The sequence below is a fragment of the Marmota monax genome, unplaced genomic scaffold, assembly GCF_021218885.2.
Source record: "Marmota monax isolate L192 unplaced genomic scaffold, Marmota_monax_Labrador192_F-V1.1 WCK01_AAM20220418_F8-fsc00012, whole genome shotgun sequence".
In the NCBI taxonomy this organism is placed as follows: Eukaryota; Metazoa; Chordata; class Mammalia; order Rodentia; family Sciuridae; genus Marmota; species Marmota monax.
Window position 1 is genome coordinate 11,868,597 of NW_026695227.1, and position 19,414 is coordinate 11,888,010.

General features: G+C 35.8%; 1 protein-coding gene across 20 annotated transcripts in view; it reads right to left on the reverse strand.

The window, feature by feature from the left end:
- Nucleotides 1-19,414, reverse strand: part of Sox5 (SRY-box transcription factor 5) — a 983,564-nt gene that overhangs the window by 785,864 nt on the left and 178,286 nt on the right. For 16 of the 20 annotated variants that reach the window (XM_058576205.1, XM_058576209.1, XM_046435875.2 and 13 more), the window contains one exon: nucleotides 16,990-17,066. The exons of the other annotated variants lie outside the window; for them this stretch is intronic. The gene's annotated coding sequence lies outside the window, so the exon portion shown is untranslated. The remainder of the gene's footprint in view (nucleotides 1-16,989; nucleotides 17,067-19,414) is intronic. 20 annotated transcript variants of the gene reach the window in all.

Genomic DNA, 19,414 nt, shown 5'->3' on the forward strand with positions numbered 1-19,414 from the left:
GGAGCAAAGTCTATATGTGTGTGACATTAAATGATCAAGTCTAGGACAAGGAAAATATTCACTAAATGGCAGATATTATTATTACTTTATTATCATTTAGCTGACTGATTATCCCTGACTTTGTTGTACTACAAAATTCTTCCACATAGCCTTCACACCTAACTACCACCTATCTGCTATCTTGTATAGTGTCTGGACTAAATTAAAACAAAAAACTACACAAATCCGCCCGCTTGTCGTGATTTTGTGCCTTATCTGAACTGTGATTCCTGGCATATTGACCACTGTTTTCCGAGCCTAGCAAAACATTTGGTACCCAAAAGACACAGAACGAAATATTTCATATCTTTAGCAGTCATTTCTTAGTCAGGTTTCTACAACTTGCTCCTCAGTTCTGAGCAGGATTCTACAGAAATATCCAGCAACTCCTAGAAAAGGAGTTAAGAAATATAGAGGAATTTTTAAATCTAAGAAGCAGTAGCAGATCATTAGCCGTTCACAGAGAGGCGGTGAAGTGGAGTGGCCTTTAGGTACCTAGGTTGAAAGAATGGCTTAATTCCCTTCCACTATACTTAAAGTATCATTTTTCTTGTTATTAAAAATTGCTAATGTCAACTGAATGAACATGCTACTCAGTTCACAGCAGCCTAAACTGCTGAGGTAAGAAATTATAATGATTAGTTATTAGAGTGAAAACCATTACATGAATACAAGGGGGAGGCACAAAGCAACAACTAGATAATTTCTGTCTAACTATTGGGTAATTAATGCAGTAAAAAAATAACATGTACATATTGGAAATGAAGAATTATAGATTATTTGCACTTATTTTCTTTCTGTGGCAATTAAATTAAGTATCTTTGATTTCTCACCTGTTACCATGGTTATCTGTAGTGATCCAGGTCATTAATGTCTTGAATGTAATAGTTACATTAAAATTACAGCTCTTTCAACTTTGCAAAAGATTCTGCAGGCACTGTGAAAGAGAGAGCTGTTGGCTAAAGAGAAGAGAGCTGTCTGTTGAATGAAACTGTTTAAATCCCTTGAAAGCAAAGAAGCCCCATACTTTGTTCCTTCCTGCCTTCATAGTATCAGACTTTGGATTACAAATACTATGAAATTTTGCTGGCTTACAATAACAACTGGTGTTTTCACCATAGCAAACTCTAACCATGATACTAACTTGCTGTACTTACAACACTAATCCTTCTTCTCAATTACAGAAATAGCAAGTTGTAATTCACTACTGAAAATTCTGGGAAAGAATTATATACTGATTATTCAACAAGAACAAATACAGAATCAATCCTCAAATTCTCCCTCTCTCAAACAAAACTGAACAACCCGCTGAGTCCCAGTGGAGCTATGTCAACTTGGTCCAGCAGTCTTATGCCAACTACCATGAGCATTCTCTCTAAAACTACTATCCCCCAATCATGGCTGCTGCTGGCTAGATGGGAAAGTCCTGCTGTAAAAATTAAGGCTCTACTGTCTTATTCTGACTTTTCTAATTGACTTCCATTTTCAAAATTTATTGGGCTCAGATATATATTGGTTTAGTCATCTAGTCAAATGTTAACTTGCCTGGACCTTGACATTATACTCCTCAAGACTTCACTTCTGTCTTCTTTTTATTATATAACTTCTCCTTAAGTAGCTCCCATCTACTCTCAAGAGAGTCTCCATAATATTTGTGGGCCCAGGGCAAGAGGACACACAGAGACACACCCTCTCTGTAGCCAACTTTCCCTACCATCCTTGGGTGAAGGGGTTTCATATCCCAGGGGCAGAGCATGACCTCTGAAGGACAGACCACAGAAGCAGTCTGAACAGGTCTCATCAGCAGGTCTGAGGCCTTTGGCCAGGTAAATATGAGGCATGGGATACCTGGAACATGTCTAGAATTTCTCACCCAGGCAGGAGAAGGCTTACTCCCAAAGGAGGGCCAGGGAGAGGACACTCTAATGGTCCACAGCAGGAACTCCAGTTTCCCACGTCATTACATTTTATGGAGAATATAATATTGTGAAGAGCACACAATGATAAATTTCCTGCCTTAACCCTGCATCTAAAATCTTCTCCAGCTCCATTAGTTGCCCTTATCACCAATACCCTGAAATGATGTGTTGAGTCAAGACAGGAATCTGATGTTCTAATTCACCAGGCCAGATCTGAGATTTGCATATCCTCTACAGAGCAACCCCTTTACTTGAAAAAAAACAGGGGCATCCAGAAAATTGAATCATTATTTCCTGTAAAGAAATTCTGAATTAGCCTATTATCTACCTATATTTTTCCACAGAACTATGTACAATGTTAAGATCCCTTCTCCAGAGTGCAGCAATAGATCTAGAGCAAAGGCTTCCATAGTCCTCTTTCACCTCAGAGAAGCATGGAAAAGGGGTGGAGCCAGGAATTCAGAGGCTGCTGAAATTACAGAATGCACCATGTTGGCAGGTTGGGAGATCATCACTCCTTGGTAACACTTTACACAGACCAAAGGGCTAAGAAAGATAAGTGTAATGCATGAAATGCAGGGTTCCGCCTGCATTAGTGAGCACTTTCCTTCCACTGATTAATTTATTCTTTCATTTGAAACATTTCTTAAAAACTTACTATATGCTGTGAACTATTTGATGAATAAGGAAATTAGCAGTGAATGAAATAGTCAAAAATCCCTACATTATAGTTTACAGATTAGATTAAAAATAACCCTTATACTAATGTAAGATTATAAACTGGAAAAAGTTTTGAAGGAAAATGCATAATAGTATATAACAGGAGGATCCAGTCATATCTGGAGCATCAGAAAAGCCTCCAGAGGAAATGTCATTTCAGGTTATAGGAAAAGAGTAAGTTGGAGGTGAAGAGCTTTTTAGATAGATCAGAACACTCCATGGCCCTAAGATGGGAAAGGAGTGTACCATTTGGGAAACACTGAAGCAGGACCAGTATGCCTGAAGGCCAAAAGTGAGAGGCAGACCAATAGAGGGATCATGTGCCAAGTAATAGATAGATTTTGATATGTACCCTAAGTACAATGGAATGCCACTGAAAAGCTTGGAATAGGAGGAAGACATATGATCAGATTTGCATTCTTAACATCTCTGTGGAGCACTGGAATAGTCACCAGCATGGTACAGAGAAACTCTTAATTGGGAGGTGATTACATAATCCAGGTAAGATGGCACCTTGGCCCAGGATGAATGGTGATGGAAATCAACAGTAGTTGACAGATGAGCAATATTTGAGGGAGTAAAATTAACCTAGGATAGCAAAGACAAATGGCAGAGAAGGGGACTTGTTTCTGGCTAATACAATAGGATGCATGGTGGTGTCACTTATTAATACATAAGAACTGATAAAGAATCAAGTTTGAGGGAGCATAGTTCAGCTTGCTGCTGAAGCTTCAGAGCAGTAAATTTTCATTTAAATTATTAAATTTGTATGTCTGATATCATTAAGAAGAGGTCCAATCAAGAATGCTTAAATCACACTGGGAACAAGAGAGGAGATTCTTTCACTTTTGTAGTTGTCTGTTTAGTACTATTAATTCAAACGGAGAATAAAAATGAATATAGTCATTCCTCCATATCCATGGGAAATTGGTTCCTGAGCCCCCTGCAGACACACAGATCTGCAAATGCTCAAGACCCTTATAACAGAATGGCACCGTTTTTACAAAATACCTACGCATACCCTCCTAGATACTTTAAATCATCTCTCAATTACTTAAAATACTGAATGCAATATAAATGCTGTGTAAATAGTTATTACACTGTATTGTTTAAGGAGCAATGACAAGAAAACAAGTCTGACCATGTTCAGTATAAAGAATTTTTTCCGAAATATTCTCTGTCTCCTATTAGTTGATACCACCAATGCAGAACCTACACATATAGATGATGAGCTGAGAGAGAGAGAGAGAGAGAGAGAGAGAGAGAGAGAGAGAGAGAATGAGAGAATACTCAGTTAAAACTTTTTAAGGCCTCATTAATATAATGAAGTCACAAGGCCTTAGGGATAGAAAAGTTCATACAAAATGTATACAGTTGAAAAACCTTACTCCCCAAAAGCTTTTAAAAGTTATTCCATGTGTGAATGATGATGATAATGTTGAAAATCAGCCAGAATTTTACTAGTAACCACAGCAGACATCTTTCAGAGTCAGCATGGTTCTTAGCCTGCCTGATCACTGATGTTACCTGGGGGTTGGAATGTGGGGTACATGCTATATGCTTGGGGACCCATCTCTGGAGATACTTATGTAGGCAATCTGGAGTGGGGCCTAGGGTTCTGTATTTTTAAATATTTCCCAAATTATCTGGTTGGCCAGATTCAGGATGTACTTTATTTAATACTCCATACCAGCCTTTTAAGACCATTTTAGAAGATTTAAAAATTGGCATTTAAAAAAATAATTTTTTCCTAATTAAATGCTTTTGGTTGATAAGGCAACCAAAAGTGTCCATTATGAAGAGTATTCATTACTGGTAATGACTTCAAATATTTTAAATTCAGAGTTTTACAAAGCAATGAATGGTAACAGACTTTTCTATGTCTGTTGAGAAATAACTAATTTCCAGTATAAAAAAGATCCAATATAAATACTGCCCCTTTATAAAATAAAGTTCCCTTAGTTTGGTAAAGAATTTTTCTAGAAATTTAAAATAGCTTAGTACTTCTAAAAATAAAATGTCTGATTTAACATTTCATGTTGAGAGACTGATAGATAGGCAAGTCAGGCAGACAGACAGTAAGTTTTTAAAGAAAGAGGGAATGGGTCCAAATCAGGCCCAATTATTTCTTCGCTGATTTTAAGAAGAGGTATTTTACATACAAGAGTGAACATTTTTTTTATACCAATAGCATCAGTACCACATTTTCTAAAGAATAGAAACATGATAATAAACTTGAAAAACTAAGGAAAATGGAATACTACCAATTTAACATTTTAAAAACTCCCATAAATATTGATCATCAATCAAGACTTCAGTGAGAGGAATCTCAAAGATCAAAGCTAAGTGATGCAGTGATTAGGGGTGTACAGGAAGGGCAGAAAGTGGTGCAAGGATTGTAGGTAAGGAGCAGGCACATCTGGCTTTAGCAGAGAGATGAATACAGTGAGTGATTTTTGTCTGACTGACCATTATGTCACAGGAACATGCAAATGCTTTCCTGATTCCTTTCTTTTCAGATTCCATAGCACCTTTGTTTCTCTCTGTTCCTCCTCCTCCCTCTCTCTCTTTCTCTCTTGGTGGCCATTAACTACACTGACAGTTTGACAGGCTGAAATAAGGAAATAAAACACTTAAACATTGTTTCCTGATGTATGCATTCATCTCTTCTGCCAAACACAGATATTGAGGAGATACTTCACTCCTCCTGTCAGCTCACTAAATTACACCCCAGCTCACAGGCAGCACGGTGCCCAGGCCTCTCAATCTCAGCACCTCCCTTCCTACCAGAAGAATGTGCAAGGCTTCCTTCTTTTCACTGAAATCCTTCCTTTATCATTTTAATGCTGAATTTTCTTAAGCTATGAATTGGATTTCTGCATAAAAGCTGATTATTTTCTGATTTTTAAAAAACTGTCAGAATCCCATTTCATTTTTTAGAGTTTCTGAATGTTTTGAGTAAAACCATGGCAAATGAATCCCAAACCACAGGTTCAACATCACATCTCTCATAACCAATAAAGAGCTGTGACTTTTAAAAATGAGATAGTAACTTATCTAAACACTGACTCTCTTAACAGAGCCAGCGGTAAAGGAAAAAGATAGATCATGGCACTCCAAAATGTGTGAGACCACAACTAATCCATGCTTCTTCCATATTTACTTGCATTTGGCAAGGAGTGTCAGACTTCTGTAGTGCAAACTTTGAAAGTCTTACCAATATTAACCTCTTTCAGAGAAGACTGTTGTGAATTGAATTTTCAGAGAATAGTATGTAAATGGTAGAATTAAAAAAGAAGAAAAAGAAATGACTTTTGATTTTTTTTGTTGTTGTTCGTTTTGCTTTTTTGTTGTTGTTATTGTTGTTTGGTTTTTGTTTGTTTTAGCCTTCTTCTGTCTTCATTAACATGAAGAGCTAAAAATTTCAGAATGAAACATTTAAGAATATTTAAAAAAACAGGAGAAGCAAGTCTCTAGGATTTTGTTCTTTCAGCATGCTTCAATGCAATTATTGGTGTCTACTATATACAGTACACTACTATGTGTTCCATGAAAGACACAAAGGAGAGTCCTGTATGTTTCCTGCCTGCCTCCTCAGAAACTTGCAGTTCAGGGGAGACGACACATAGTAAAGAAATTGACTGCAAAGCAAAGCAGTTTTCAAATGGAAGGACAGATAAAATGCTGTGGAAATTCAACAGAATTTCCCCTCTACACCAACAATTGGGAACACACAACTCACTTAGGCTAAATGATCAAACAAATTTTCACTATTTTAAGACTTAAATGTTGTACTGCAATTACATGTTTTATGTTACATACCTTCTGTCTGGCCATAAAATCTGTGCCATGTCCACTTTGTTCATTACCACAGTTTCAAGATTGATACAGTGTATGGCATGTAATGAGTGCCCAATAAATATTTGTTGAATGGATGAGTGAATTATCTTGTGATAATAAGTAGTGACTGAATCTCCACAGGATGGTGTTCTTAGTTTCTTATTCATATAATTGCCTATCTTATTGAAGATCACCAATTAAAACAGATGAGATATCTGTGTAAAAATGCTGCACACCTCAAATATGCCACAACACAGTCATGATCAAATGTCTATGTATTCAGAATTGAGGGTTTCCTTTTAGTTATAAGGAGGCTTTCTTTGCAATCTGATAACCATTAGTGATTATAGGATTAATTGCAAAGGTGATACAAAGGACAACTCTCTGTAGTGTTTCTTTTCCTCTTTGACTTTTGTCTTTCCCAAAGAATAATACTTTCTTAGCTGTCAAAAATCGCCATCTTCCAAAAATGAGGTAATCTATTTATAAGAAATATAAATTGTCAATAGAAGTGAAAGCTTACTGTAGGAAAGATTACAAAACAAAAAAATGCAAGAATAGGCCAATAAATAAATTCATCCAAAGATCAGTTCAGCCAGATAAGGTTAAATAGCACCACAATAAACTATTTAGTATCTAAATTATTTTGCTTTATCAAATTTATCTATAGTTACAGTACCTACTATTTGTTTAGCATTTATTTATAGGTACTATGCATGTGTAAACAAATACCTCATTACTAAAGTTTCACAATTATCTTCTTTTATTTCTAACAATTATCTTCTAGAGAAAGAAATTTCATCCCATTTTACATAAAATGAAACTGAGTCATAGAATGTTTATCCCATAAGTGGAAGAATCCAAGTTCACCACAATTCAAACACCAAAAACACTTCATTTCAACTATTTTAGGCTTAACAACATTATATAATACAGTGAGAAAGTTTATCTGGCTTAAAACTCTCAAATATTTTACAATGAAGTACTTCTTAGCTATGATCACAGTTTTAAATTGAGCTCTTTCTGTCAATATAGCAGGCAAAATACAAATTTAGTAATTTATTTGCAAATGTTTTAATTATAACATTTTTTTTAAATCTCATGAACAAAGTCTAAAGCAAGCTATCTGATTCAAAATACCATTTTGATTATGGAATTGATCATTACATGTTGGTCTAGAGCTGGAGGAGTTTCTGAGACATGGGTCCTGCTGAGGTAGCACCCACACAACAAGACAACATTGACTAATTTCTCTGACAATCACCTTGCTTTTGCCCTATCTCACTGTTCTCTCAAATGTCTTGGTGACATGCTAAAAGGGAGCACTTTTGGAACATGGAAACTGAGGAGCAAAACTATACTTCTTGTTCCTCCTTAGACACACTTGTGGGATGAGAGATGAATAATTCTGACCGCACTCTTTCTATTGCAACATACTGCCTTCCAATAGTTTTTGCTGGTTTTAAAAGATCAAGAGAAACCCTACTTTTGTATACTCTCACACTCTGCTCTACGTTAATTAATATATACTTTTATCAAGGATAAGGAAAAAGGCAAAAATATCTTGTACTCAGACCCGAGAACATCAAAATGATTCTCTGTGTAGCCCACCCTTAATCAAGGAAGACGTGAATAGTGTCGAAACAAACAAAAAAAACCTCTCTCCTTTTATCACATTTGTGTGTTCCCCAATTCTAGGTTCAAAAACATAATCTTCACTCATAGGAACACAATATTTTTTTGCTTATGATATAGAAAATTAAGGTGGTAGGATAAGAATGAAGAGAGAGGAATTGTATAAAGACAAGGAAAGGAAAAGAAGGAAGGAAAGAAAGGAAAGAAGGGAAGGTAGGGGAGAAGCTGCCAGATTAATAATGGAAGAAGACAGAATCTTTTTGTTTCATCCATTCCCTTTGGTAAAGTTTGAGGTTTACTTTGAGACAAAATTACCTCTTTCAGTACTCAATGATATTTTATTTCTGTGTAACTTCCTCTTCCAATAGGTTAATTACAGAGGCAATTAGTCTAGCTACACACAGGATGTCACTATACCCTTATATAAATAGAAGGAGCACACATGTTTCAGGCAGAGAAAAATATCTGTAAGGACCAAATTTTAAAATGTGACAGAATTCTGTCCTAGGAGATATCTCTTGGCTCAGCTTTGGACTTTAGGTCTTTGTTGTTTGTTATCCTCTCTGAATGAAACATCTCTTGTATTTTATGATTAACATGGAAGTTCTTCATGTGAACCATGTAAGTCTGCTCAAATTACAATAAGTCCAAAAAGAAGAGGGATCCTGGCCCTGGGTAACTGAACTGAAGTAAGTAAGGCCTTATTAGCAAGGCAAATAGATAGGAAAATGGAGCTGGAACTGAAAAAGCTCATTCTATTATTAGTTTAAATAAATGTTCTGACCTAGCAGCCTCCTAGGTTTTTTGTGCAAGTACTTTAATTTTACATATTCAGAGTTTGGAAATTAGTGACTACCACAGTTCTGAGAGCCAAGTGGTTCAGAGCACAAGAGGTTTTTAAAGTGAGATTTTCTAACAACTGCATATATGTGGCTCTGGATAGCATGATCCAGTTTTGGTGATATACTCAGAATGCACAGGAGTTGTTAAATCACTAATAATGGCATCCATTATAGCCTGAAACCCCTAACCACTGATTATTGTTTGTGTATTTATAAAAACCAAAATGATAAATTGCTCTTCAAAAGAATAAATTGCTGTATCTAGGACTGAATGCATATTCATAGAGGGCACTCCGTCCTTGTTGACGGTGGCTACCCCGATGACAAAAATGAAAGATGCTGATGACACACTAAACATCTACAGCTCATTAGCTCGCTTGTTTACTGTGCTTATGGTGAAAGCAAGGTCTTAGGTCAGATCCTCATAGTAACCAGTACATTCCTGTATCTTCCATGGTCAAAGACATTTTACTCAGTATTGACCATCTGTCTCAAAAGAGGTTGGCCACTGGCCACAGTAGAGTCCCAGAGAGAGAGAAGGAGATAGTGACTATATTGTATGAACGCAAGGAGAAGAATTAATACTCTGTTTTCTACTAAGTGATGATCCCTCTGCTTTCCTCTCATATTGGAAGCACTAAATTAAAATCAACCCAGAAAAGTGTATACTTCAGTGGCTAGGTCACTCTGCTTGGGTTGCTTCCTGGCTCTGTTACTTGCAGTTGGGGCTTGACAAGTTACTAGATTTTTCTTTGTCAAATCCTTCAGCTGAAAAATGGGTGTAATAACAGTACCTGCTTCATGGCATACTTAGCAGGCTTAAATTATATACTACATGCAAAGCCCAAGAACAATACTATGCACAATGAAAATCCTCAGTAAATGCTAGTTACTGTAAGTATTCTGCAGTGAACCAACAGTAAAGAGACTTTTTGTTCTGTGTGCATTAATATATTATTTATATTTACATATATAATTTAGATATATTATGTATCATTTCTATATTATATTTATCTACCATATTTGTATATTTACATTTTAATTTAACCTTTTATTAGAAAATTTAAGATGGCTAGAATTCTATAGGACAAGTGAACTGAGATTTGCAAAGCCCTCTGTCAGCATTAGAATCTTCCTATAGTCCAATCTGACACAAGAGTATCTCATATTTCAATCCAGCCTTACCTGAGGGTACTGCAGCAAGAAAGCAGATGTGTGCTTCATGGGTCCCAAGTTACTGCAGATGGCACAAGTAAGGGTAAGCCATGGAGTGATCTCCCTCCTAGAAGATGAACTATGCCACTGAGAACTTCTTAAACAACTTTTTTGGCAAAAGATCATTGGCTTTAATGCTTCTATTTGACTTTTCTGTCCTGTTTCCTCTAGAGAGTCTGGGTGGGTTAATCATCTAAGCCAGCTAGGCAAATGAGTTGTTTTTGACCATACCACCTACAAATATAGAGAGATGTGAATATGTGTATTTTTTCCTGTATGTGCACCAGGATAGCTCTCAAAATTATGAATTTAAAATATATTACTGAAGTTACAAAGTTATTCACATTAGGATAGTTCCTTCAATGTAACAGGCAAATAAATAATGCTTACTATTACGAGTCACACATACAGAGGTTTCAGTCCCATAACCTTTTCACTTGGGGATTTCCTGCTGAGGTTTAGTCCTTTTGTACATGATAGGAACCTCTAGGTTTTAGAATGACTGATCTTGTATTTTCACCCACTATAGTCATCGATGTGGACAGATATCATCATAACTAGATCAATCGGGTAGACATTAATACTTAAGAGGGTCGGGGAAAGGGAATTGACTGCAACACTTGGCCAGTAAGATGCACCATAAAATCTATCAGAACAGACACTATACGCTCAACAGAATTCTTCACAGCATAGTCCTTCTTTGCACAAATTGGGGTTCTGTACAATTCAAACCAGCTTTGATGCTAGGACTATGATCAGACAAGTCAATGCCAGGATTAGGAAGGAACTTCTACTAAACTGGACCATCATTTTTTGGGGTGCTACTCTTCCCCTCTAACTCAACACTATAGTTTGGTGGTAAACAATTATGTGGATCTAAAATGAATAACTATTCAATAAACTTTCTCTCAAATTCCTTAATATCTCAGAAAGGAAATTATAGTTAGCTAAATACTGTAGTAAAAACTGAGGGATATGATTGTAACAGCATTATACATGTAAAAGAAGCCTTGATCCATTGGTAGAATGCAGTGATTAATCTCCAAAGCCCCATTCCTTAAATATTTTTAGAAATGTAAAAAAAAATGTAATCAAGTATTATTTCTACTACAGATGAAATAGATATATCATATATTTACTGATATTAAAATATATTTAACATCACGTAACTATTATTAACTTTATACTTATTTAATAATATTTAAGTGATAAGAATCTACCTGTGAAGATATATCAGTAAATTTGATGAACTGGTTTTACTAATGCTTTTCTCCTATTTTCTCTGATTTTCCCCCCTTTTCTTTCTCACTTGACTTTTGACTTTGATAAGCATGAAAGTAATTCAGATACATCTTTTTTGTGTGTGACATATAGCTTCAGTTCCCCTCTCACCCTCTTCTCTTTCTACCATCACCCTGGGAACACAGCCAGGAACCATGCTGGAGAGAAGCCAGTGGGTCCTGTTCTTTTGCAGTTCGAGTGCCTCTGTGTATATCTCAGGCTTACCTAAGTCACCATTTACAATATTGAGTAGAAAGAGCAGGTTAGAATAGTCAGCATTTATAAGTCAACTGGTTACATGATACAAAATATATGGCCAACTGTAGAATTTATAGCAATAACATTTATGTATCGTGTTACTCCTAGAACAATCCAATTTATAAAGTGCCTATTGTGTATATACAAAGAATAATCATAAATCATTTACATTAAACAGTGTCAACTGGCAAAACAAAACTTTCCCCCTAAATTCTACACACCAAGATTAATGAGGTTTTTGAAGGGAAGCACATTTAAAGAAAAAAAAGCCCCAACTCTGATTCATGCTAGGTGCACAACATATCCATATATAGGAGCAGGTGTCTGTCGTGTGATTTAGAATACCTATGGAACATCTCTGGAAAATATTAACCTTCCATGAAGTGGTGAGATGTCCACAGAGTGAGCTGAGAATGTGGCAAGAACCCAAATCTGTCACCAAGCTCCAGCTTTCTTTTTTTTTTTTTTTTCGATCTCAGTAAAGAATGGATTTAAAGTAAACAAACAGACAGAATCTTTTTGACATTTGTCTGACATGTTTTCATCTATGGGCACTTTGAGAAAACCTGGCAAAGATTATTTAGATTAGCTGCTTTGTCTCTGACTCCTACCTAAGAGAAAAATCCCAATCAGTGAACAAAGCCTTCAGGAGTCCTGAAATGAACTCAGATCTTGATATGGATTCTCTCCCTCTGTCCACTCTGTAGCTCATAACCTATTCAGAAAGGAAGCTGTATTGAGAAATCTATGCTTTGGAGCACTGAACTAAACTCTCTCCTTCCTCCCCTACAAAGGCCTTAAAATTAATAATAGGGAATGTTTGGACAATTCACATCTGTAAAAGCATTTAATCTTATCTGAAACTCACACCTACACAGCTGAACTTGACACTGCATAAGAAAAATGCTGTTTGAATTTCCCTTACAGTATTTTGGTCCTCTTTTACTCTTTAGAGAATAGTACAGGCATGACAGTGTCTTCCTGCCTTAACCCATAGCCTTAAAACATTTATTGATTTGTTTTAGCCAAAACTGATGAATAACTTAAAATTTTTCTTACAGATTAGAATGGATTCATTCTTTAAAAAAATTCACTTCTCTCAACTCTATTTCCAAGAGAGAAGCAACTTCCTATCTTGGTTAAAATTAAACTTGAATCTGAAAAATAAGGAAAGGAACATATAACAAGAAAATCTGTAAACCAGTTTTCCATGAATAAACTAACTGCTCTTTCCTGGTTAAGGGTAACTGACACCATGTAAAGACATGTTTGAAAACAAACCCATACACACAGATCGATAAGAGATGCAGGAACCTCTTAACTCAAGAAAGAATTGGTGGTAGATTGGCTTTGGGAGAGGAGTTTGTTGTTGTTTTTGTTTTTAAAATAAAGAGTTAAGTCATATGCACCATGGCCTTTGTAGAAATATTCTGAAAACTGGTCATCTTCCCCAAATAGCTCTATTTCATTTGTAACTTGCAGTACTTCTTCAAAACCAAGTGTATCAAACTTAAAAAGCATCAGCAATGGCTGACTTGAGTCATAAATGGAAGGTTCTAGTTTCAAAACATATGCATTCATGAGGAACAGTGCTAACTTTACAGATTTTTTTGTTTATGTGAAGGGACAAAAGGTAACAATGCACCTTTCTTCATTTAACACATTTATTCTTCAAAATCATCTAGCAAACATGGAATTCCTTCCCATTTTTGAGTAGGATTTTGACCTATAAAGAAAAATTCCTCCTGTGCTCAGTGAAGCAACTTATAACCCCAGGCAAACTCCTTGTTAATAAATCAAGGAATCCATGGAAAAATAAACATAATTATGACTTCCATCCCAGTGACTACTTCTCTAGTCTCCACCTTGTAAAAGGTTATTTTCTTCCAAATATTAATGAAAAATACACAATCACTATGTAGGCGTTTTAAATAAAGTACTCATATTTTCCTACAAATGACCTATACTTTCTACCCATTTTTCCCAAATTCCTCAATTAAAAATAATTAAGAAAATAAGTGACTTCATCAACATGTTTCAAAATAAAACAGAGCTATAAAGAAGAAAAATTAGTAAATTATTTTCCTTTACAAGTTACTTTAATACTCTAAAAAAACTGCACTAAATTGAAGGTATTAAAGATGTATACAGACATAGGCTTCCATAGCAATTCCAGTGGTTGAGCCAACATTAGAAAACTTTCACTTCTATTTAATTCAAGTTTTCTAATGTTGCCAGGATAAGGTCCATCCTTGAATGAAAGATTTACCTTTTTCTTATACAGAATAATAGCAAAGAAATATGCCCCAATTAATCCATTCACTTCCACTTTAGATAATAAGAAAATGTAACTACTTCTTAATTTGGATATTATCAATTCAACCATTAGTTATGTATTATACTAATTTTGTTTCTTTATTCTGGAAACAATTCCAGTAACAATTCATTCACCTGGATGGTTATAGTTACTGATGCTGTTTTTTGTTTGGTCCAGACAGCAATGATTCAGTATTACTTTTAAACTTTCTTAACCCAGGATCTTGGGATTGCTAGGAAATCCATAGGCATCTAGAATTATATTTTTTAAAAAATTTTCATGTACACAGTTCTCCCTTAGTATCCAGGGCAAATTGGTTCCAGGACCAACCTCCACCCCTACCATACAAACATCAAAATTCACAGATACTCAAGTCCCTCATATAAAATGGCATAGTATTTACAAATGACTTATACACACCCTCCCATACACATTACACACTCTCTAGATTACTTGTAATACCTCATATAATTCTTACGCACTAATGTGGATTCAGAGTAGCATTTGGTAAGCAGCAATTTCAAGTTTTGCTTTTGGGGACTTTCTGAATTTTTTCTGAATACTTTTGATCCACTGTTGAATCTGAAATGCAAAACTGGGGTAGGCTGATTATATATACTCATTGTGATTTTTCTGGCAGCCAACCATTCTTTTTTTTTTTTTTTTTTAATCTAGCATCCATAGAGTCTCCTTCCTTTAACAGTACCCTGTTTCTCTCTGAAATACAATCCTAATGCCTAGTCCAAGGAAAAAGATAAAAGTGATTCTACTCTGTGCTAGAAGAGAGGAGCACAGGAACCAAATCAGAATGAACTGGTACAAAAAAATTTTTTTTTCAACAGGGCTCTGGGACAAAGAATCTGTTTCAGCTTGATCAAAAGCCTGAGAGGATGATACAGTTGAGACAATGCTACTGCCACCAAATTGCTACCAAATGAAGACAGAGCACTAACATGCTCCCTTCAAGATGGAGTAAAATTGAAATTTTTTTACATTATCCAGAAGTTACTTTGTGCCCAGATTTTTCCATATGTTAATAATGTGCCCCTCTGGGCACATACACACTCATGCCATCTACTCCATGACATCTGCAAAGCTAACTCTTCTGTTTAATTTCTATGGGTTTCTGTGACCTTTCCTATGCAATATCCCTCTCTCTGTACTCTACTTCTGGCCTTCCTACCTGTCTTTAATTCCATTACATGTTGTCAAAATCACATACCATATACTACTTCTTAATTTGGAACAGAGGAATTTTGTCAGTTTTCCAGTCTTTTTCAGTCCAAGTTTACACAGTGCAGATTATTTTGCAGTTGAGAGAAAGAGACAGGGAGGGAGTGCAGGAGGGAGGCAGGAACAAAGAAAAATGGGATTTAAAAACAGGATTCAAATGGAGAGTCATGTAGTTCATTTCATTAAAAGTGGAACAAATTGAGATTTTATTTAGACACATACAAGAAAAATATATTTTGGCTAAACAAGTATCTTCAGCATAGATTAGGAGGAATAGATTTTTATGCATTCTGATCTAGATTCCAACCAGACTTTGCTGACATAATTATGGAACCCGTAAAAGTAATGACTGGTGTTTAGAATGGTTGCCACTTCCTTTGAACTGGCTCTATAAATGCCAAGAGTGCGTATTTTAGATTAAATGAATAGATTAATAAACATCTTTAGAATATCCATCATTAAGGCTGATTTATGTTCTATTGCCAGCAGTAATTTAAAGAAATGCCATGCTATTCAAAAAATATTGCATGTTGTTCTCACCACTTTGCCAATGTTATGACACCATGTAAGAATGACAATATCTATATTCTTTTGCAGTGCTAACTATTCACAAAAACCAATAGATATTAAACCACTTTCCGTTTACACAGGCATCAACACAGGAACCACTTATATTTATAACTCTGATAAATGGCCTTTCATTTATAAATTTATAGTGTACCCATAATTTCTTTAGGAAACCAAAATGTTCATTCAAAAAATTGCCACAACATTTATCTATGCAAAAATGATGAATATGGTTTGTGAAATTAAATGCTTTTAAAAATTAAAATCATATTGCCAAGAAAAGAGACATGTTCTTTTCTGGTTTGCTCATGTTTTAAGATGATTAGAACTGCACTCTCAGTAGTTATGATGTTTAATCTGGATAGCATATTAATACACCTATTAAGTATGTCCAAATACATCACTGTTAGAGTTGTGTAGCATCAGTATCAACTAGTGGACATTAAGTGCAACTTGAATTTCTTACTTTATTTTCTGATTCTACACCCAGATATTTTCTCATTTATACTTACTGCATTTGCTGTATTTAGTTCTTCAAGATTACTCTCAACATACTTCCTGGTTTATTTTAAATGTATATATTATAAACACAACTTTTATCATGACTCAAATAAAATACATATTTTTTAAAAAAAGTTAACTCTGCTTTAACCCAATAGAGATTTTGGTCATTCAGAGCAACTGATGAAGTAGGAAAAAATCAAAGATAACAATTATCACTAAAATAACTGATCAGGAACAGGCTAGTCAGTTATAGGCATGCAGAGGACAGAGTGTGGCTAGCTCTGATGTGTTTTGGTGGCACTCCCTTCATCTGCCTTCAAATACACACGATGTAGGAAACATACAAGTCTGAATGTGTTTTTTTTAAGTAGTTTTTGCTTTCTTGATATCTACGCTATTCCTACAAAAGCTATTAAAAGTTTGAACCTGAAATTAACTATTGGGTTTGATTATATAAACAGTAGTCTCCAAATTATTCAACCTTCTTTAGCATTAGTTCAAGAAATTATTTCAAATATTGGCAAAATCCAGGTTCAAAATATTTTTATATATATGAAGATATCTACATTGTGCTTAAAACAAAAATAATATTGAAAATTAAAAGAAGTATTTTACATACTCCAGTGAATCGCTAACTCCTTGTGGGCAGGAACATATTTTTCATCATCTCTGGGTCACCAGAAGCCAGCACAGCACCTGGAATATAACACATACCCAACAAATTTTTGAATTAAATGATTAAGTACAGACCAGAATCTACTTGGAAGGTATGAATTCAATGAAATAACCATTCTATACATCAACTGTCTTCCCCTGTATCCTATACAATTAAAGTCACAGTGTACATTGTTATAAATTTGAATGGCAACTTTATTCTAAAAATTCAATTCTCAAGAATAACCCATTTCTATATCCTTCTATATTATTATGGTCTTTTGGCTTTGGTGGAGACAATACAGTCAAGTGTTTGAGATCATGTCCTCTGGAGTCAGGCTAACTGAGATCAATTCCTGGTTCTGCCACTTACTATTTTCCTGATCTTGGATAAATTACTTGGTTTTGCTAAAACCACTGTCTGTGAAATAAGGATAATTGTGGTGTCCTTCTAATAATGCTGAAAGGATTAAGAGACACAAAGCTTAACATGCCAACACATGATAAATGATGATTTTTCCTTCTTCTTTCCCTCCCTGCCTTTAATGTATGAAGAATCAAACTTGCCCAAAAGAGATGGGCTTTTGCCTCAGGCTACTAGGAGATATTCTCTTGGAATTCAAAATGTCATAGGAGCATCTTTGTTTGCCTGGAGGCTTTGACAATCTGTAGTCTAACAGTGTGATTTACAAGGGAGACTTTGGGCCCTGGTATCAGTTGTGCCTCTACAAGGGGCTGGAAACTAAAGGTGTGCACTCAACACCAAGACCCACAAGGGGCTAGAAACCAAAAGTCAGCCAGGTGAACAGTATGTGCTGGAGTCTCAGTACAATCTCTGGATACCAAAGGCTCAAGTGATCTTCCTGGTTGGCAATGCTCCCAGCATATTCATATTGTCACATGCTGATGCCAAGAATGTAACATTTCCTGAGAAGGAAGCTGTGTGCTTGGTACTTCCCAGACTCTGCCTTCTTCCCTTGGCTGATTTTAATTTGTATCCTTTCCCTATAATAAATAGTAACTGTGCGTATAATAGGTTTCATTGAGCTCTGTGAGTCATTGAAGCAAACTGTCAAACCTAAGAATGGCTTTAGGAACCCCAAAACTTGGGACTGATATCAGAAGTGAGGGTGATTTTATGTGGAGAGGTGGCTCCCTTTGACAATGACTAACTATACCATGGTCAAACTTTCCCATCCTCTGTGAGTCCAGAGAGTCCAGAAAGCTTTGAAAAATAGCTTTACCACTCCAGTGAACTTAACAAAGATCTCATGGTTACAAGCTCTTTTGACCAGATGGGGTCTATGTATACACTATACGCCATTGTTTATTTTTCCTTGCACAAACAGTAGAAGCTCCCCTACCTCCCAAGTTCCCTGTAATAAATATAAAAAAGTTTTGGGATTTGATTTCTTTTCTTTTGTTGTTGGGGATCGAACCTAGGGGTGTACATGCAAGGCAAGCACTCTACCAACTGAGCTATATCCCCAGCCCGGGACTTAATTTTGCTTAGTCATATTTAGAATTGAATGGATCACATACAAGCAAAGATTGGTGATAGATCTATTGAGGTCAGATCTTGGAAAATTAACTTCAATAAAAGATAGACTTTTAGGGGATGGGATAGTGGCTCAGTGGTACAGCACTTATCTAGCACATGTGAGGCCCTGGGTTCAATCCTCAGTACCACATATAAATAAATAAAATATTGTGTCCACCTACAACTCAAATAAAAAATAAAAAGATAGACTTTTAATCTCCGTTTTTCAAACAAAATATTAAATGTTGTGTTTCTTCTAAGCATATGAGTTATTCTATGCAATAGATTGCTTATAATATTAAATTTTTAAAGAAATAAACCCATTACAAATATTAGTAGACAGAACTTTAAGATGGCTCTCAAGATCTGCCCAGTTGGTAAATACGTTCTGCATAATCCCTGGAAACCTGAGTATGATGAACTTTTGCCCCATGAGTGGTTGTATTAGTGACACAGTTGACTTTAAAAAGGATTATTGGCTGTCTTTTCCTCAGGAGCTCTCTTTCCCTCCCTTTTCCCTTGAATGTGTATTTCTTGCTTTACATCAAAGGTATATCTCTCTCAAGATTGTTCCCATTTTTCCTTGAAAATGTATCTACTTTCATAAATAAACCAGGCTATGTCTGTGCCAGGCAAAGCTGAAATTCTTTTCTGACACATATGATGAGAATTCCACTGGTGCTGGGCACAGTGGCTCGGGAAGCTGAGACAGGAGGATTGCAAGTTCAAAGCCAGCTGCAGCAATGGCAAGGTGCTTAGCAACTCAGCGAGACCCTCTCTCTAAATAAAGCAAAAACTAGGGCTGGGGATGTGGCTCAGTAGTGGAGTGTCCTGAGTTCAATCCCCAGTA